The sequence below is a fragment of the Epinephelus lanceolatus genome, chromosome 3, assembly GCF_041903045.1.
Source record: "Epinephelus lanceolatus isolate andai-2023 chromosome 3, ASM4190304v1, whole genome shotgun sequence".
Lineage (NCBI taxonomy): Eukaryota > Metazoa > Chordata > Actinopteri > Perciformes > Serranidae > Epinephelus > Epinephelus lanceolatus.
In genome coordinates this window covers 32,081,779-32,103,838 of record NC_135736.1, presented here as the reverse complement: position 1 = coordinate 32,103,838, position 22,060 = coordinate 32,081,779, and the positions used below count along the sequence as shown (strand labels likewise).

At 40.5% G+C, this 22,060-nt stretch overlaps 1 long non-coding RNA gene across 1 annotated transcript in view; it reads right to left on the bottom strand.

Moving 5' to 3' along the window:
• The window catches only part of LOC144462588 (uncharacterized), a 176,355-nt gene that overhangs the window by 2,633 nt on the left and 151,662 nt on the right, over positions 1–22,060 (bottom strand). Inside the window, exon 2 of the long non-coding RNA XR_013490843.1 lies at positions 20,696–20,764. This is a non-coding gene — a long non-coding RNA (uncharacterized LOC144462588). The remainder of the gene's footprint in view (positions 1–20,695; positions 20,765–22,060) is intronic.

Here is a 22,060-nt window from a genome sequence, read left to right as displayed (position 1 = left end):
CCAGTTTCCACCAAACACTTTCAGTATGGTGCCTTTGGAACCAAAAGTAACCCTTCAGACATGGTACATAGACCCTAGCGTTTCCACTGCAAACCGTACCCTAAATGCAGGCGGGGTTGTTGCCACTCACTGCTTTGTCCAGCACAAACTGTATTTCCTCATTACCGGTGACACGGAGAGTCTGCACCTCATTTATCGTCCACAGAACAAGGCTGCACACAGGCTTGGAACACAATAAAACAGGCTGCAGTGAGAGTCTCTCTCCATGGGATATTTAAAAACAGCAGGTTTGTGCATTTAGTGTTTCCCTGGCAAGCTCAGGGGTTTAGCGTGAACATAGAAAAGGCACTCCACAACGCTGTTTTTTTTTCTCAGAGTGAGGATTAGAATATGTGCAGTTCACGTAACACTGATGAAATGAATACATATGAATGCTTGAAGATCCACTCATTACTAAAAGTGTGTGTCATACTTTTTGTATGACAAAAGTGATGGTCAAAGTTGACAAAGTGAAATTTAAGGTGTGTTGATTGATGCACATCGTCAACTCGTGCATTGAGTAACATTACAAGTTAATGTTCCACCTTAAAATTCGGCAACAAAACATCCTTTCAAATTGTAGTTACAGCGATAACACTCTCCACAGTATGAACAGTGGTTACATAAGCTTCAAAACCAGCCACAACTCAGCCCTGAGCAGAGTGACCGTCTGCTATTGACCAATCAACAGACTGCAGTGTTCACAGCTCCACCTTTTAGTACCAGATCTGTGTGCTAGGTACCCCAACAGAGGGGGGACCAAAAATGGGGACAGTACAGAACGGTCCCATTGGTACCATCCACAACTTTTTACTGTGGAAACGGAAAAAAGCGTACCAAACGAACTGTACCATAAATTACAGCTCAGTGGAAACTGGGTAATCAGTGTTATCTGCTATTTTCCTACTGTAATCCTTTATTACACTGGTTCTGTGCAAACCTGGTGGAAACACTTGCTGGTTTGCAAGATTCCAAGAATCCTGATCAAAACCAATTCAAGAACAAGAGCTAATTTGGTGAAAAAGGGGAATGATTGCCATTTTAGTGAGACAGATATGATTGAGAGCCGCATGGGAAAGGTGCACACACTGACCTTTTTATGACTTTTTTTATGACATATTATAGTATGAGTTTTTATGACATTTTAATGCGATATTATACTATGATATTTTCATGATACTTTTATGACATAGTTACACTTCACAAAACTATCACAAGTGACAGTGATGTAGTCTGTTTAACACTCGTACTGCATTCTAGTTTTCCACTTTTTAATATGTTTGAGAGTGACAGAGAGAGACAGTACAGTGTTTAAAACTGACTGTACCCACCCAGAACAACGGCCTCTGCTGGGAGTACGGGAAAACTATTCAGACAAACCACATGCAGAAGTACAGTACACAGTAACACTTGAAGCAGTAGTAATAATACTGGCAATTTGTTAAGTTTATCTATAACTATGAAATATACTGACGAATACTGTGGATGGCTGTGCGTCATTTTCTGTCAAAGCATAGCAGTTTATTCTATTTAGCCTATTTCTTATCAATATATTGATGGGAAACATTTTGAGTATATTTTAATATTGGGGGGATATGTCCCCATGTATGTATTAAAATTACGGCCAAGCTGATGGTGATTAAATAAGAGGTCTATTTCGTATGTTGTGCCAAGTATAAATAGCAAAACACTGGCTATATGTAGCCCCAGTTTGTGCCTCTCACACGTAGCTGGCGGTAGCATTAGCATTAGCAAGACTATTAAACGCCATTGGGAAAATGACATCATACATGAACTAGATGTATTCCTTCTTATATATCTTTTACCTTTATATTTTTGTGGTGTATGATGGTACCTTGGGGTTGGGAGAAGGCGCAATTTTGTTCCCATGTATTCTGTATGTGGAAATGACAATTAAGTTGAACTTGACACCAGACTCCATTGACAAAACATTTTAGCTCACTGAACACAGGAGCAGCTGGTCCACCACTGCTTTGATCAATTAGTTAGTTTGTGTGATTGTGTGGCTTTGGTGAATCTGAACGAAGCTTTTTAAACACCTAAATCACCTCGTAACACAAACACAATAATTGTCTGGGTCAGTGGTAGACCAGCAGCTCCTGTGATAAGTAATGGTTAATCACTGTTTTTCTCAATGGCTTTGAGGAGGGCATTACATCACCTTCATTTTCCCACCGGAAATCACTGTCTGACAGCAAGGTAAAGCCATTAAAATACTCTCAATGTGACATACACTTTAACTGATGTGCATTTTTTTAAGATGGCTAAAGTACATTTTGTTGCTGAGCCCTACCCACAGCAGTGCACGTCTGAGCTTTCATGTTGGACTCCAGCCTGTTTCTCCAAACAGGGGACGGGCTGACTGACATCTACTGTATGTAATATATCATCTATGGATAAGTACCTCATATGACCCCACTTGAAAAAATCTGAACTCTCTTTAAGTGCAATAAACAGCCTGGCCATGGCTATGTACTGACACTCCCCCACAGCCACACACACACACACACTGGTAGAGCCTCTCTTGGCAGAGTCACCATGACATTTGCAGTTTTTTCCTTTGCAAACACGTTATGCTGCAGAAAAATGGAACTCTTGCAATCAGTGCTCTCTATTCTGTTAAATCAAGACATTTTACAGCGAGTACCTTTAAGTAGAACAAGCTTAACTTCGATGACACTTATCAATTCACCTGCTCAATTCACGTCTAAAGAACTCACCTATTTATATGGAAATTATATTTCTTCTCCTGCTGCATTCTGGCTCCTACCTACACAGTCACAACAGTTTATCATGAAAAGTCTGCCACCCTCTCCATGAAGCTCTCCACCTTGCTGCTGCACTCAGCACCAGGCTCTCTTGGCTCTGACTCTCAAATCATTTTATCCATAACTTATAACTAAGATTATGTTAAACAGCACATCAGAAACATGTCACAGTAGTCTTTTTTGTTACCATTTAATTTGTATGCAAAAGACAGAAAGAAAGAAAGCAATTAAAATAAGCAGAGCAGACTATAAAAACACCTTTTATCACTTTCATGACATTTCTCAGTTGGTGAGCCATTAAGAGTCCTTAATTGACTTTTACACATTGTCTGAAAGCAGTCTGATCACTAACTAAGGCACAAGATACAGTAGTTGTAGTACAGTGTGACACATGGTAGAACAAAGAACAAATAAACACTTGTAAACATCTGAATAACATTTAAGCTGGTGAAAAGTCATAACATAGCAAACGCCACCTGTGAGCAACCTGCTCCTGATGTTACCTGGTTTCATACAGTAATGTAATGTTTGTTTCTACAATGCTGAGGTTAACATTTGGGTTGGCGTAGACACAAAAACCATTTGGCCATGGTTAGGAAAAGACCATGTTTTGGTTTTAATATCCAATTTTGGTGGCACAAGCCCCACTGGAAACGCAGCGACGTCTTGAAAAAAAAAATCAGTGTTTATTGTGGCACTCTCCTGACTGGAAAAACAGCGATGGCTCACTAAAAGCACCCAAGTCTGGGGGCTGCAAAACTGCAATAATCACAGCAATGGCTCGGTTGTTTGTTGGTCTCACAAAGTATTCTGTAGCTTGGCAGGCGTCTCACCTAACGCCGGAATTCCACTGGATGTGTGTCCGTTGCGGAACTGCTGCGCTGGTTATCCGCTGTATGCTCCGCCATCCTTCAACACCCACTGGCTGCGTTTGCTGTGCGGAGCGGTGCAGCTCCGCCAGACACGAGAGACCCCAAATTTGCGCATAATCACGCGATATAACAAGATGTAGTTTCTATAAACAGAACCACAAAACCATAGGAGTAGTACGAAGACATCTCGGTGCACCTCCATGATCAACATCTCCTCGTCCATGGTGTCAAAAGGGTGGAATGACATCTGAAAACCTCTGACCTGTTGACTTCAGGCCTGACTCCGCCCATTATGACGTTTTCAAGGTGTAGTGCAGGGAAATATGATCCGCCGTGAACACTGGTATTTTATTTTGACAATTAACCGGATGTTTTATTGTGTTTCTGTGCACGACTTCCTGCCCTGTACGATCTGCTCCGTGCTGAATTGTTGCGCTGTGCTCCAGCGTCCGGCAAAAATAGAAGTCCTGCGTATCTGTTGCGGAGGGCTCCGGAGCGCAGCAGCTGTGACGGAGCCGGAACACAGCACAGCCGCAGCCGGTGGAAGCACACACATTGACTAGAACTGAAACGTTTCGGCTCCGCTGCCGTTCCGGAGCGCAGACGCAACCAACACGCATCTGGTGGAATTTGGGGGTGAGGCTGAATTGATTCAATTTTGATTCAATATTGATTTAATTAGGGATATTTCAGTTACAATACCAATTTTTGCTAGAATGTGAAAGAGATTCTCAGGGAACTAATACTGTAAATTTTATAAGGAAAAAACGAATAAATTCAGAACAGAAATAAAACTGACTATAACTCAATGTTTCTAGAGATTTTATTGCACTCACAGTAACAAGCGTTGCTGTTGTCATCTGAAGTTATCTTCACTTCTCATCTCTTCACTGTGGCATCTGTACTCAGTGTTTGTGTGTTAGTGTTTGCATAAAAGTGGCGCTGCAGCCACGACGCACAGATAGCCGAAGGAGAGGGTGTGGCAACGTGATAATAAATGACACCAAAACATAACAGTAAGCTAACAGTTACACATAAAAGAGCCGGTAACATCAAAACTTCTCAATACTATTGTCGTTAATAATCTGGCACTGCAGCTCATTTCCTATCGGCAAGATTAACAGGGTTGAAGCTCCATACATCCGCGGGAAAAAGCATTTATTATAAGATTGATCTTGAATTTTATGAATCAATATCAGGTCATTCAAATGAAGATCAATGTAAATCGGACTCCTCCGTGTCACACTATCCACCATCCCCTCCACCTCCCAGTGACAGTCAGCATATAAACTACATCTCTTTAGAAACATTGATATGGATTGTATGTATGTAATGTACAAATGGAATTTGTGGTTTGCAGAAAGATACAATGCCAACTGGGCTTGCCATTAAGTGGCTCCAGTGAGCTTTCACACATTGTTTGAAAGCAACATAAACACTCACTAAGGAACAAGAACTGTAGTTGTAATATGGCGTGACGCATAAGGAAGAAAGGAAGAAAGAGCAAAACACAAGCACTATGTTCCCTTTAGCCTTTGCATGGGAAGACGACTTTACAAGATGAGAGATTATTTTATATTTGTATCTATTTCTCTAAAAACAGATTAAAAGAAAATGTATATGTATTATCATTTCAAGTTAACAAGTTTAAAATCTGGTGCTTAAAAAAAGAACAATTATTTGTGTGGCAACAGTACACCTGAAATTAATTCCACATTGCTCAGTTTTAGAGTTAGGAAATGGCCGCACTAAACAGCTCAGCAGGGAAAGCATGTCATATTTTATCACAAGAGTAAAGACAGATGAGTTGGCAAAATTCAAATTAAATCTGTATTCTGCAAACCTGGAGAAACCTTCACTCCTTTCAAATTATGCACTCTGTATTTTTTATGTAAACAAACGTTGGGTTTTGATAATGTGCTTACCCCCAAGAGTGTCGTAATTTGTCAAGGTGAGGAGCTTTTCACAAGGCTTGATGAAGAGCTCCATTAATTGTTGAGGTTTGCGGTAAGGGGGCGAGGGAGAGGGGGGGTGGAGGAGAGAATACAACCGAAGAGGAGGGAAAATAACTGCTGGAAACAGTTTTCATTTCATCAAGTCGCGGAGCCCAAGGAGACAGGGCCACAGTGATGAGCGGTGGGAGGGTGGAGGAAGAGGAGGAGGGGGTCAGTCGAGGAATTAATTGCAGAGGGGAAATTATTACTGGGCTGTGAGCTGAGGGAGAAGGGATGAAAGAGATGAGGTGGTAGCAAGGCTCAGGATGGATCACAGAGGTCAGTCATGATCATTTTAAGTGAAAAACTAAGTCTGGGCTTTCTCTCTAAAGAAAAGCTCTGTGCAAACATTTCTGCAGGTATCCCACAGATTATTATGGTAACTGATGAACACAGGAGCACACAAATTTTACAAATAGTTTTTTTAAAAATATGAATAGTGTTCATTTTAGCATCAAGGGGCAAGAAGTGTTATTACCACTTGATGTTCTGAAGCAGTGCTAATGATCAGCCTAACTCAAAATGACATCTGATCCGCAGGCATTTGCATTTACGCCTATAATAAATAATTGTTTGCGTTCTCTTGATTGTCCCTGCATTATGATCAGATCTGGATGTGCATATTAATATGGCAGGGCTGACAGGTTGGCCAACAACTAGACTCACAAGTCAGTCTTTAGATGCTTTGCTTAACTAAAGACTGATGACTTTCTCCCTGATTTTGTGTTTAGATGGGCGGATACAATTTCGGGAGTTTAAAAAAACTCCCTGCGTTGCAGAACCAATAGTAAATCTGCAGGACCTTCGGTGGCTCACTGAACTCTTGTGCCCGTAAACATAGTCCGACTGCGTTAAAAGTTTTAAACAAAGTCGCTGGAAGTCCTTCATTTCCACAATCTTGTGGACTGAGCACACGTTTGATAAAACGGAGTTAAATCTCTCAGCATCCATTTTCAAGCTCTCTGTGTGTTTGTGTCCTTGCGGACGAGAAAAGGGGGAGCGCACATTTCCGGGAGGGCGTGTCCTTTTAAAAAATGCAAGAGGCGTTGCTTTGTTGGCGGCCGTTTTCTCCGGTGTGTTAAACACACTTTAGAAAGGAGTGTCCCCAGACTATCAGAAGGCGGAGATCTCTGATTGTCTGGTGGCGAGACTAGCCAACAACAAGTCACCTTCCAGGCTGAGGGACACAAAGCTTTCAATCATCTTTAAATAACTTCTTGAGGGGGAAGATTTGCTCGCTACTACTACTCGAAGCTTTTGTTTGAGCCAACAGGAAGAGGTGAAGTAAAGCCCCTGACAATCTGCAAACACCTGTTAACATCTGGCTTTTTAATGTAATGGGAAAGGTTACAATCAGCATTCACACCAGCCAAGCATTGATGGAAACACAACGCCGGGGTGAACGCGCTAATTTTAGCCCCTTGAATAGCCAGTTGCAATGAGGCGCCACCAAAAAATATTGTCCATCTCCACCCAAGCAGCGCTCAAACATCAATCTATATCATCTCTATCAATTATTCTGCATCGAATTCGAAAGAGAGACTTAATAAGTACGAGATAAAAGAAGTAACTACCATAACACTTTCAGTGGCATCCTGCTGCTTTCTACTGTTTACTAACCTGTTCTCTGGCCTGTCTGTAAAGTCAAACGTGACACACCCACACACACACAAAAAAGTGAGTTTACCTGTGTTTAAAAAACCCGCAAACACACGCCAGCAAAACTGAAAGTACAAGCCAAACGCAGATTGACACAGGTTTGGCATTTTGCCTCACTAAATTTGCATTTTCTTTTTCTATTTTTTTTTTTTTTTTTCCTGGACTCTGTCTTGGATATGTGCTGCTAACAGTCGGGTACCTGGTTGCTACCCGTTCATTAAGGCCTGAGCACAACCAAGTGCTGTGGGGGTTCACGCCCATACATGTCTCCAACACATGAAATAAAAAGAAAATAAGAAAATACAGGCAAAGGGCAGAGTCTCTGCTGATAAATACATCGCCACACACTTCTACAGAGTCATCAGTGATGACCTAGAGGGATTATTTCTTTGTGAGTCAATACATGTTTTTTACCACACAGCACGCATTGTATTTACACACACTGATATCGAATCACAATGATCTCTGTGTGTATTTACACCTTGCATTAATATTTCCTCATCCAGGTAGGATATGCAGACGTTGTTGCCCTGCAGCACATGCTCTAAAAATACCATCTTATCACCGCTAATTATCATGGCAAGCTGGAAGGCCACATTCACACTAATACATTTTTATGTGAAAACAAAAAAATCTCCATATACTCAAGTGTTTTAGCACATTTTCATAGATAATCTCCATTTATACTAACAGCTGAAAATGACAATCACATACATTGAGCATTCACGGGCTGATGTTGGGTGTTCAGAACGGCAAAAAAACATTGGGGGTCGTTGAGAAGCAAATGCGGTGACATGTCAAGGTGTAACCAGCAGTGTTATCGATTGCTGAGAGGAAGCAATGGCAATAGGAAAGGATTAATGTTACCTACACAAGAAGAATAAAAATCACAAAAGGTATGTAGATCTTGCTTTGATATCTTGGCATGGGTCTTGACTAGTAAGACCCTGTAGAGGAGTAGTTGCCAACTGGTCCAGCCACAGGGTCCAGATTCCATCTTAGTCATTAGTTCAAGGTCCACACAGTTTAATATATTCAGCGTCATACTTTTCTTTGGTCATGTCGTCAAGCTAGTTTGCTGTCTCTGTTAAGTACTCAATTTAGAGCGAGAAACGGGGGTGTCTGCCCATTGGTCCGACAGCCCATTATTCCGACCATATTAAACTCATTGTTCCGAAGTCCCGTTGTTCCGAAATCATCATGACGCCCTATGGTTATGGTCTGGTTAGGTTTAGGCACAAAAACCACTTGGTTAGGGTCAGGAAAAGATCATGGTGTGGGTTAAAATGAAAAAGAGAGTGGCAAACACATAAGCCGTGAGCCTGTTTCTCCTCAAGCCTTTCCCAGCTGACCCAGAGCCAGTCGCGGCGCACCATCAAGGCAGAAATACGCCCGCCGGGAGCCGTACAGCACCGCGGAGAGCTCCCCACACAACCCAGACCCCAGAGTTAATAACAGGAGGTTATGGTGTTTCATTCTCTCCTCTCTATGACACTTGTATCTCGACCAGTAGCCTACTTTTGTTGCGTTTGCTGATCCTCTTTGGTACACAAATACAGTATAGCCTAGTATAATCACATATCTGAACAACGGGACGTCGGACTAATGGGATGTCGGACCAGTGACATGGAGCCCGGGAAACGGCACATCAAAATGGAAACTCTGTGCCAGAAATTCACTGTACTTCCAAAAATGAAGTGTTTTTCAAAAACTTGACATGTTTGAGAGTCACTTGTGGTCCATTCGGAATGGCCCCTCAACACACTTTTGGACTTTTGGCCACCCACCAGTTGGAAACCACTGCTACAGAGAAGTCTTTAAAAGTCTCTATTTCTGCCTCTCCAGACTAAAATGCAGCCCTGTAGTTTTCAAATTAAAACAGGGTCAGCACGTTTTCAAAGGTCCTTGTTTTAGGGTTTTAAAAATGCTGGTGGACTCTGGTTGTAAAGTTGCAAGAGTTATACGTATCAAAAAGAAAACGTATGGTGAAGTTACTTAACTGTCCATCTGTTAGGATTAATGGGGGAAAAAAAAACATAATAGAGAATTTAAACAACAGATGATATATGAGCCTTTGAGTGCTTCTTAAAACTTTGGGCTTATTCTCAATTCCCATCAATTAAATATGAAAATGTGACAAGAGCACTGCTCGTGGTCCATGACTCAGTGCTGGCCTAGTCTGAAGGAGAAATTCGATTACACATAGCTGCCATCATCTTGGCCTTCATTTAACAGTCTTCATGCAGTTTCTTGAGGGAAGTTCAAACATTTCACCCCCGCTGATTGATGGCAGGTAGTTGGGTGACTTGAATTGCTGTTCTCACTTCAGTTATAAAACAAGCCACCTCAGCAGATAGTAATTGCTCTGTGCTCTAAGGTTCATCAAAGCATTAAGTTATTGGCTTGATTAAAGTTATTAGTCACACAGAGGGGAAACTGAGCGATGAGGATCCCTCTCCATTTTTAGAATGTGAATACAGGCTGAGAAAGGACATCACTGGTCCTTAACGCTGAATCAACTGTGGGCTCACGTACATGTGAGAGTGTCTGGGCTGCTGGCAGAAATCCTGCTACGTCTTTCACCATCAACTATATATAACAATAAAAGAGAAAAACTACAAGAGGGAAGAATCCCTAACATTTTAAGCAGTTATAAACGCTGTCAATGCACTGTTAGTTTTTTGGAAAGGAGTTTTTCAACCTCATTTTTTTCCAACTGCTTTACATTAGTTCTTGTTTGAGTGAGTGCCAAAATATACCTCTGAGAGGACATGTATTATACTGCCTATAGAGGTGAACACTGTTAGTTTGGTGACACTTTTTGGCAACACACAATTTGACATGATCTCATGCCTGAAAAAGCATCAATTCATGCATGTGATAATTCATTAATCGCCAGAAATGTTTAACAATTAACAGTATCTCATGCATGCTTCAATGCAGACACACTGCATTATTCATTGTGGGAGCTAAGGTTTTTTCATTATTGTGATAACAGTGTTATTAAAGGGTCAGTTCACCCAAAATGTCAACTGTCCTTCTTGCAGAAGGAAGCAAAGTGGGAGCAGAGACAGTTGTTGCTCATATAGAAGGTAGTTTATTTCTATACTGATGATGTGTTTTTTAAAAGCACTCTTCAAATGCTTTCAGCACCACGTGACAAATTTCATTGAGCTTCTCAATTTTGGGTTAATTCTAATCACTCATCGTTTATTATCTTCAACTGCTTATCCTACTCAGGGTCACAGTGGGGCTGGAGGCGATCCCAGCAGACACAAGGCGAGAGGCAGGGCACACCCTGGTTGGGTCACCAGACCACCACAAGGCTATTTTTAGCCCTTTTTAGATAGGAATTGTGCAAATTTGCAGGAAAGCCCAATCAGTCTTTTTTCAGCATTTGTAGTATAAGAACAAAATCAGGGAGGGAGGAAAACTGACACCTTCCTACTTTTGTTTATACAGAATGCACCTTTTTCAGGGCAATGGGGGGCGTGAGCAAGTAACAAAACAATTGTCTCGTAAATCGGCCCGTTCTTTACCGTCCCCGTCATCTGACGGTTAATGGCCTCTTCGTTTGCGAGGACAAGGAGGGTGCGCAATTCCGTGTCTCCCCAGTTGCTCATCTTTACATTGTCTGTCAGGTTTGCGTTTCCCTCTTGCTACTAGCTGCTCATTCCTGCTATCAGCTGTTTCCTGTTTATCCACCGCCAGTGGCTCACACGTGCAACGTCATCAACAGCTCCTCCCACAAGTCTTCAACAGCCCCTCCCGTTGCGGAAGGCTGCCTCGGTCTGTTTAAACTTAAAGGGTTCCGCCAATATGACTACTCTCCGAGGTGGAAAATTTGGCACCTCGGATCAACTTGCCAATCCGGCTCTGTGTGTATAAATGCTCGCAGCTGGCCAGCAAATCGGCCCAACATTCGTGGAAAATCTGGCAGTGTAAAAGGGGCTATTGATAAGGTCTAACTTAAAATGTTATTTATTCTATACGCTGCTGAACCTGGGTAACAAATTCCGTTCCTTCCTGTTTTTAACATGTTTGAATGACAATAAACTGAACCTTGAACCTTGACTCACTAGGAGAACATGTTTCACACAGAAGGGCCTCATCTGGCTGGTGCCCTCAAACCTGGAACCCTCTTGCTGGGAAACAATAGTGCTAACCACTGCACCACGTTGCCCCCCAATTGCAATCATGCCAAATCAAATACAAAGATTTAGCTTGGCTGAATGAGGCGCAGGCGATGGTAACGAGCTCTAACTCCAACTGTAATACACTCTAATTGAATTAGACTAAAACAGGTCCAGGCTGTTAAACAGTATCATTCAGTCACTACTACATACACATTTTTCCTTTCATGATTTCAGACTGTTGATAGCCGAACTCTCTGGTGTGTTACGCTGTGTTATGAGTAACTGCGCTTTGATCATTAATGCGACTGACACCCTAAATTTGCCATATACTGTAAGGCTACCTATTAATATCTCTTTATGGCCAATTTCATTACCAGAAAAAATACCCAAGAGTAAAAAAAAAAAAAACTTTCTATCCGCTATATTCTCTGTATACATATTTAGCAGTGTAAGTGGTGATTTTAGGGAACCCAGAGGAGCTAAGGAATAAGAAAATATACTTTTAGAGTAATAAAATGCAGCACAATAACAAGACACAACAGTAATGTGCTTTTGCGCAACAGCAAGAAGAAGGCGAGAGCAACAAAACCGCCATTTTGGACTGATTTTACTTCCCTGATTATTATCAAACTAACAGCAGAAACCATCTGATATGTCTGTTATGAATTAACAAGTAGCGTTCCTCAATTGAGTGCTTGAATTATCAGAATAGTAATCCAGACTTAGTCTTTCATATTTTTCAAAGTGATCCCGACAGGTAATCATTAACAAAAAGAGGAACAATAAATTACAGTGTACATGTTCTTTAGCAAACTATAGGCTTTACTTTAAATTGATGAAAAGTTAAAGTGAGACTAAAACTGTCTGATTGCTTTGAAAGACCCTTTTTATGACGAAGTTTTATTCTGATATAATTCAGTTAAATGATTCAGTATAAAATATACCTGTCAAATTTCCCTTAATGTTCTTTAAGCTGCCTTTGTAACCCGTCTCTGTTCTGTCAGTAGTGTAGCGCACACAATGGGCCGGCCCTCACAGCACATTTACTGTGTGAAAGACACACAGACATATTGTCAGTGTATAATAAAATAATCCTCTCCAGCTCCAATCTCTACAAACCACAACACGGAGTGAATTATAAACTAAATATAAATGCTACAGCATTTGATGGTAAAGTATGAATTTCATTTTTATTACATTTCGCACCTCTGCAATTAAAGGAAAGCTTAATGAATGTTAGTGCAACAAAACTTGAACTCATTTATCTGTAGGGATCATATCTTATCGATGAATTTGTTCAAGATACATCGCCTACAGTGTCAGTTTGAAATATAATAATCCTCACCTGCTAGACTAGTGCCCGTGTTGAAGGTCAGTATACTAGTCCTTATGTTAGATTAATTTGTTAATATCAACAAGTAGATTCTAACATGTAAAACACCAGGGGCGGGGAAAAAAATCAATACAGCATTGTGTAGCAATATTTTGCATGGAGATATTGAATCAATACTCGGACGCCAAGTATCGATCTTTTACTATATACATGATTAGTTATTGCAACTACACATATTAATACAACTTTTAGTATTGGAATAATAAAATCAGTTGCATTTTCAATTCACTAAATGGTGCTGATGTTTTTTATTCCTGGTGAGGTCAACAGAGGTCTCAGTCAGTGGCTTGTGGCAGGAAGTTCATGAAAACAAAGACGGAGGCTCCGGAGAAAGAAATCAGAAATGCGCTATGAGCGTTTAGCTCAAACGTCTGGACTAATTTGGGATTTTTTAACAAGGAAGGAAAGAAGGACTTGGATATGACACATGCGATGTGCAAGCAGTGTCATATGAGAATACTGCAGGAATACTACGAACATGAGGGCTCACCTCACACACCGCCATAGCCACTGACGTCCAAGCTAACGCCAAACCAACACTTGGCACACTTTGCTTGACAAAACTACCATCCAACTCTGAGAGAGTGACGAAAATAACACAGTCCATCACCTTTCTCATGAGCAAAGATCTGCATCTATACAGCATTATTGAAAATGAGGGCTTTTGCTACATGCTAAAATCACTGGAACCCAGGTATGTGACTTTGTCCTGACGTTTCTTCACAGACACAGCCGTACCCAAGCTCTACAGAGAAGTGAAGCATGAAGTTGAGGAATCTGAGTACAGCAGGAAGGGTGGCATTAACTTGTGACGCCTGGACTTCAAGGTCAGTGGATTCATATGTGACTATAACAGCACATTATCTCACAGAGGACTGGAGACTGCTGTCTCACGTTCTTTAATCTAGAGCAGTACACAAAAGTCACACCGGGACAAACACTGCAGACCTTCTGCAAAACACAGCACAAATATGGGGAATTGTGATTGTAACAGACAACACTTCAAACATGGGTGTTGCCATTCAGTTAGCAGGATACCTACATGTGAAGTGTTTCGCTCATGCGCTTAATCTGGCCTCTCAGAGGGCGTTAAATCTGCCAACAGTTCAGTTTGTCAGGTGTATACAGCATTTCTGACAGGTTTTATGACTGTGTTGGTCAGTCTGTCTGCTTTGCATCACATGTTGCTGCAATAAAAATGATTAAAGTCAGATGAACAGAAACCTTATCTCATGAGGTAAAACTGATGTTGATAAAGTCTTCTTTTGGGGAAATAATTTGCAGTTGGAAAAAAAGGTAATAAATCACAATATATCAAGATATATTGGATCGCAATACCCAGCATATGGCAATAATATCGTATCATGACCTAAGTTGCACTGATGTACAGTACATGGAAAAAATAGTGATCCTCCTGTCACTAGCATGGCTTGTTACATTAACCAGCTACTTCTGCTTGATGCTTACACAGTTTACAAGCAGGTGAAGAAAAGGAAAACCTTCAGATTAAACAACCGCCATGGCCATTGTTTACAGGCAGTTGTAAACAGATTCATCCTCTCTCATTAGTAGAAATGGCGCACTTTGTGGTTTCAATTATGTGTTTTTTGGACGTTTTAATCTGGGGCAACCAGCCTGCATTAGGCGGAGTTGTGAGGACTCTAAAACTTCACCTGAGCCTCCCTCGGCATATGGGTGAGTAGATAATGGCTGAATTTTCATTTTTAGGTGCACTATCCTTTTAAGAATCTCCATTACAAATGCGATCTCATCGTTCAGTCCAAAATGGCTATGACTCAGCTCTGCAGCTGTATGCAGATGTCATATTGACGAACCAATGTAGTGTCGCCTCTTGTTGGTGTCACCTCTTTGTAATCACAGGGCTGCACCGTGACAGAAATCAAATGAAATGGTTTGACATAAATTTGGATGCCAAAAAAATATGATGTTGAAACTGTAGGATGTTCATGTCAGCATCATCTAGCATAAAATGTGAGGCAGCTTTTGGAGAATATTATAAGCAACAGGAGCAAGACTCACAGTGTAATCTAAATATTCCTCTTTTTTGACATTGACCACATGACTGCATATCTGTAAAGTAACAGTTACACAGCACACAGCATTTTCCATAGCGTGCCTCTGTTTTTGTTTCTATATTTTCTATATTCTACTATATATTCAATATCGGAACCTGACTTGTACAAAAGGTCATGTCATTTGAATTTAATTTGTGTCTAAAGAAAAGTTTTTAAATACGAGAAATTCAGCGAAAGCCACCAGTTTTCTTAAATCACCTCTCTGTGCAACTCACAATGAATCTGTTTGCACTTTAACAGAACTTTATCCATCATTTCTTTCTTAAATCACATCTTATTTTACAGCCACAGTAACAAACTATGAGTCTGTGGCCTCATATAATTATAATACTGGTGCACATACTATGTTTTGCAAAGTATGGATTTTATTTCTTTTAATTTCACCAGCTCAGCTTGTGCATCCTTTAAAAGCTTCTCCAAACGAAGAGGATAAAAATCTGAAACACTCACATCAGGAGCGCCACAGTGCTGGCACTAATGGGATATTTGCTCCCTGCCTGTGTGAAACTCAGACACAATACTGCACTTAGTTATCACCTGATTTTGCAAGTTTGCTGCCCACAAACTGGAGACCATTGTCTTTAGTGTGAAGAACACAAAATGCCATCATCCCTCCTTGTTTAATCGAGGCAAACGGTATGTGGGAATATTACAACGTACATCATATGTAATTGTTGGGACAAGGAGCATTTTAGCCATAATAAATTCTGGCTGTTCTGATTTTAACAGCATGTCCGGCCACCCTGTTGCTAGCAGGAGGAAAGAGTTGAGACTTCATAAAACCACAGCAGGCTACTTTCCAGGAAGAGAGTTAGGTTACAAAGACTTTAGTGGAATAAAAGGAGAAAAGAGAAAAGGTGATTTTTAGTAGCTTAAAAAAGATGGTGTAATTTCTTGAATAATGGATTGACGAACACTTTCGACAGCCCATTACAAAAACCCTTTCCTAAAAGCATTCATATGGCTCTGGTTACCTTGAATACAAAGGTTGGACAAGCTTTGTCCTGAGCAGTGCAAGGACACTTTTTATTGTTATTGATGAGAATATTAATCATACGTCAAAAGGTTAATAAAGGCCAAAAAATTAATTGATTTATCATTTTGAATGGGCTGTTTGATGGAGAACTCTGTGTATAGGACACTGACATTGTCCCTTTCATTTCAAAACAAGTGCCGCAGCTAAATTGATGGGTGATTAAGGTGGGATAAGATTGATGGTTTCACATCAGCAAAGCTGACCGTGACCATGTGAGGAAAGTTTATGGGCGCGAGAACCCTTTTATCAGGATATAGCACTTTGGCGTATTGCATCATCCCGTCTTTTAAGAGCTATTTATGCTAAAAAATGTAGCTTCAATCTTGCTGCTTTGTAACACTTACATAACAACACTCACTAACAACATGTCAGGACTAACGACTACATGTGTTGAGTCACATAATGCCAGACCACTTTGGTAGGGCCTTAACTCACAGGACTAAAAACTGAAAATACACATGACAAGGTTATTACACCTGTAAAGTGGGGAGCAATTTAAACAGCTTACCAACTCATAATGACTTTTCCACACTAAACAGTCTTTCTACAGTTTTATCCGGATTTTAAACTGGTATATAAAATGTCTGGGTAAGTTTGTCTTTTGATATGACATAACTGCCCCTGATTGGTTAAAAAACCCTTGTAGTTGTGGCCCATCTGACATAAACGATTACTTGAATTGCAAACAAGAGCACTATGTGTTTTAGCAGTTTGATGGATCTTATAAAGGTATCGCTGGTTATCAATATTAGGAGATGGATGGATGGATGGATAGAATCATCTAAATGACAATGTTTGGTGCTTTTTATTTTGTATGATACACCAACACCATGGCTGTCAATTCTGATTCATAAATGTATAATTCAACCTCCTGCTCAAACTTGGGAGACAAGGAAGATTTAATCTGTAATGACTTCTCCTAATTTGAAATTTATAGTGTATCATATTCTTTTGGCCATGTGTCCCTAATTCTTCATTAGAGCAGCAATGATTAATCGATAAGTTGTCAACTATAAAATTAATCACCAACTAATCTGATGAGTACTCTGAGAAAAAAGAATTTAAAATTCTCTGATACCAGTGCCTTGAATGCGAACATTTTCTGGTCTCTTTTCTCACCTGTGACAGTAAACTGAGTATCTTCGGGTTGTGCACAATATTTGCGGACATCACCTTGGGCTTTGGGAAACAGTCATCAACCCTTTTCACCATTGTCTGACATTTTATAGACCAAACGATTAATCAATTGACCGAGAAAATAATTGACAGCTAAATCGACAATTAAAAAAAGAAAACATTACTTGCAGTTGTTTATATCTTAAATTATGTGACACCTGAAACTGATGTCACATGATCAACTTATTGTTGGAGTTATTGGAACTACAGATACAAAAAGAATTGTCTAGTCATATTACAGGGAGAAGCCTCTTCCCTCACAAACCATTTTTGGCAAAGTACAGGAAACAGCTTGTAGAGAGCATTTTAACAACACAACAGACAGGTCAGGTTGACCTGACTTCAAGTTACTCACAGAACACAGTAAAATACAATAAAGACAGGACTGGCATTTGATCTGCTAAATTAGAGCACTATTAGCGCAGCAGGCCTCACTTTGTACATCAACAGGAACCATTCTTCAAATCAAGTGATCTATTGCATGCCCTGTCAGCGTTATTTAGTATACACTATGTAATTGTTCTCTTCATCAACATAAAATAGAGAGATGACATCTTGAACACAAACAATAATCATAATCCTGCCAGTGTGGAAAAAGATGGAAAAATCCAGTGCGGTCACCAGAAGAAAAAGTTTGCATTGTATGTTTCTGCAAACCAAACATACCTTACATCTGTAAGTCTCATACACATCATCTCAGCATTTCTAAGTTGACGTAGTCTATGTGTAACAGGGTCGATTATACAGCAGTAATATGTTTAACAAAGTCAAATGTACTTTTGTAATGAAACGTATTATAATTACACCAAATTTGTTCCAGTTGTTATTACCTGACACGCTTAGGCCACCATTGTCAATATGTCGAACGTCTGATACTTTCTGTTCCCCTACGTTCACCTTTGGAGGTACCCAACCTAGAAACGGGTGTTTCCACATTTCATCTCCCCTTTTGCTGTTTTACTCCATGGAAAATGTAAGCAATGTTGCTCTCACAGTAATCTCCATGTTTTAGCACTGTTAAGCTGTTTCTAAGTTCATGTTTCAGCCTAACGTTATTGTATAATATGCATAACATGTTCCTGTGTCACTTCATTTGTGTAAGGGCTCAAGTTTATATTGTCGTATTTGATGGAGGATTTTGTTTTTACCTCTTGCTGTCAGAGTTGTCAGGAATAAACCAAGATCGCCTCCAAAGATATCCACGGTCTGGGCCTCTTCATATCACTCGAGTCCACTAGTTACATATGAGCTGATTTTGTTATCAGGAGGTAGAGGGCATAATTGCATGTCTACTGCATGTCACTAACTGGGCTTCTTCTCTGGAACCTTTGTGCTCCACTGTCTCGCAGGCTCCCTCGAATCACAGCTATGCCTGGATCATGTGTCGTGATCATGCCTGATGCCCACTTCTACTGCTGTTATTTTTAGTCATACTTTTACTATTATTATACACATCTGATTAATATATATTTACAACATATGGTACCACAATTGCTGTTATTATTCTAATAATATTATTACTGAAATTAATGTTATTGTAGCTGTTGCATCTCTCTCTGTCTCTCTTTCGGTATCATTTTGTCATATGGATTACTGTTAATTTATCATGTTGATCTGTTCTATATGTCATCTACTGCAAGTCTGTCCGTCCTGGAAGAGGGATCCCTCCTCAGTTGCTCTTTCCTAGGTTTCTACCTTTTTTTTCCCCTGTGAAAGGGTTTTTTTGGGGGAGTTTTTCCTTATCCGCTGCAAGGGTCCTAAGGACAGAGGGATGTCGTATGCTGTAAAGCCCTGTGAGGCAAACTGTGATTTGAGAATTTGGCCTTTATAAATAAAAATGAATTGAACTGAATTGAATAATGTATGGCCTAGGTGAGACGCCTGGCAAGCTGCAGACCACTGGTCAAAACCAACAAACAAGAAAAACAGCTGTTTTTGAGCGAGGCATAGCTGCATTTTAACCCAAAACATGATCTTTTCTTAACCAAAACCAAGTGATTTTTGTGCCAAAACCTAAGGCTGCTCGATTATGAAAAAAACACAATCACGATTATTTTGTTCAAAATTGAAATCACGATTATGCAAATGATTATGCGGCGCACGTGATGACTTATATTGTTTACACGATGGCATGTCATTTTTGTCTGTACATTGTCACACGTTTACAATTCTCCTCTGCTCTCTGTATCACAGAACGGCCCCGATGCGCACGCACACACACAGACAACCTCTCTCGCTCTCCCTTTGCCATTTTTTAAATCTTCCGCATCACCTGCCCCTCGCATTATTTGTAGTTCACCTACTTGACTGGCTCGTGGAGTGAATAGAGGAGAGGAGGGGAGGGGTGGTAGTGTGCATGCGCGGCTTCCATAGAAGACAAAATAACAACTCCAGGCGTCCATGCCCAAAAATCATTTACCCTCGATTTCATTAATTTTGAAATCGTTTGACCTCAAAATAGTAATCGCGATGGCCCGACGATTAATTGCACAGCCTTACCAAAAGTTTCCAGCCTATCCACTACATAATAATACAAATGTAATGTATCCAATGTTTGCAGAAACATACAATGCCAGCATTTATTCTGGCAACTGGAAAAAAATCATGAATAAAGGAAAAGCTGTTTGTTGACTTTGTTAAAGGCGCCTGGCCGACATCACCACAAGAAATCTGAAGTCACCAGTCAGCTTATCACTCAAGTAAAGTAATGTAGACAAAACGAGGCAAAACAGCACTTCTACAATGTATTTTATGAATAAGCAACGTCAACAAATCAAGCATTTGCTCTCATCTGGCCCTGAACGACACACAGTGGGTATCGCAGCAGTAATTTCAACACAAAAACAAATGACAGTCACCTGCTGGCAAATCATCTGGTTTTGATTTACTTTGATCCTTGCGAGCGTTCCCCTCCCTCCATTTTCCCCAGACCCTCCATGTGTTCACAGTAAACTTTGGCACAAAAAAGGAAAAAAAACTGATTATAGTGTCAACACTGCTGCTGAATAGTTCATTTCCCACCTATCAATCCTCTCCTGTGGTGCAACAGAGCAATATTGTCCCGTTTTCATTCCAACTAATATCGCTGAGTAAAATGTGCCAACCTGACAGTCTTATCCTCTGAAAATAATGGACAAAAACAGACATATCCTGTTGCAAATGTGCAAAGGATATGTAACTAATATATTCCTATATCCATTTAATCTCTCCCAGTGTTCTGAAAATCACAATATATCACACTGTATTACTGATGGAGACAAAAGTGAATCCTCCCATCTATGCTTGTCAACATCTCTCAGACGAGCACACCTTTGTTAATTACCAGAGAAAATTCTACACTGCTCTGGAGGGATGATGGATCACAATATGCATCCTTCCAGGCAATTATACCTTTGTAGCACATGTAATTAAGTAGAGAAATATAATGTAGCGAATTAATTATGATTAATGGAGCTAATTTGAATGGACAGATTAAGTACAGTGTTTTAATGCTCTCATATTTTACCTTCTTTATGAAAGCCATCTCAGTCAGAGTGTCCTCGCCGCCTCTCACCACACATCAGTCTCTGGAGACCTGAAGGTGACAGAAGAGAGATGGTGCAGTTGACAACCCTGCCAGGAGCTTAATTTAATACTCACATTTTCGGGGTATTTCACGAGCACAGTTCTGCATTGTCAGAGTTTGGACAAACAATTATGTGCGTCTTGATGGCATCATTATAAAGTGTGGATGTGGAAAAACCACATAATTATGCAAAACTCCCTTTGCATTACAACTTTGAGGGATGTCTTCCAAGTACTAATACTTCTCTTTGACACTTCGTAATTCTGTTGTCTTCAAAGAGCTCTGTTACATCATCTTTATTGTCACTGTTACTATTTAGAGATTAGTAGAGTGAGACATGAGGGTTGCAGCAAATGCCACCCAGTTTCAACATGATCACTCTATTAAACTGGCATTAGCAGCATTATATACACAGGTAAGAAGGCTCCTGACACTATGTTTAAAATTTGTTTGTTGTTGTGCGGCGACATGTATATGAGCTGACTTTGTCATCAGGAGGCGGAGGGGACAGTGGATGGTGTGACATCTAAAGAAGACGGCTGCTAAGATGCAGACGACTGTTTGAAACCGACAAACAACAACAACAGTTGTTCATTAGCAAGACATCAAGGCATTTCCAGTGGCTGTTAGTGCCCTTAAACTTGGGTGCATGTTAGCGTCACATTGCAGAGTTTCACCTCCAGCACTGGTGAGATAGCTGCTGAGCTGCAGACCACTGTTAAAGACCAACAAACAACAACACCCACTGTTCATTTAGAAGACATTAAGGCCTTTCTAGCAGCGTTAATTAGCACCTAACGTGGTTGTTTTTTGAGTGACCCATCGCTGTGTTTCCAGCAGCTTTTATAGCCCCCTAATTTGGGTGTTTTTTAAGCAACCTATCACTGTATTTCCAGTGGCATTTGTGCTTCAAAGTGTGAGTGTTTCTTAAGTGACCCAATGCAGCATTTACAGCGTTTTCACCCCCAAACATGGGTGTTTTTAAGCGACTTGTAGCTGTGTTTCAAGCGGCATTCCTTCCCCTAAACATGGGGGCAGTGTTTGTGCCTACAAATGTGGGTGTTTCTTAGGAACCAATTGCTGCCTTTTTCAGTGACATTTAATGCCCCCTAACGTGGGTTATTTTTTTTGTCACTGCATTTCCAGTGGCACATTCTCCATCAAATATTGGTGTCTCTTGAGCCACCCATCGCTGCATTTCCAGTGGCCCCAGTAGTACCCCCATACATGTTTTTTTAAAGCGACTTGTAGCTGTGTTTCCAGCAGCATTCCTGCCCCTAAACATGGGTGATTTTTTTTTTTGTA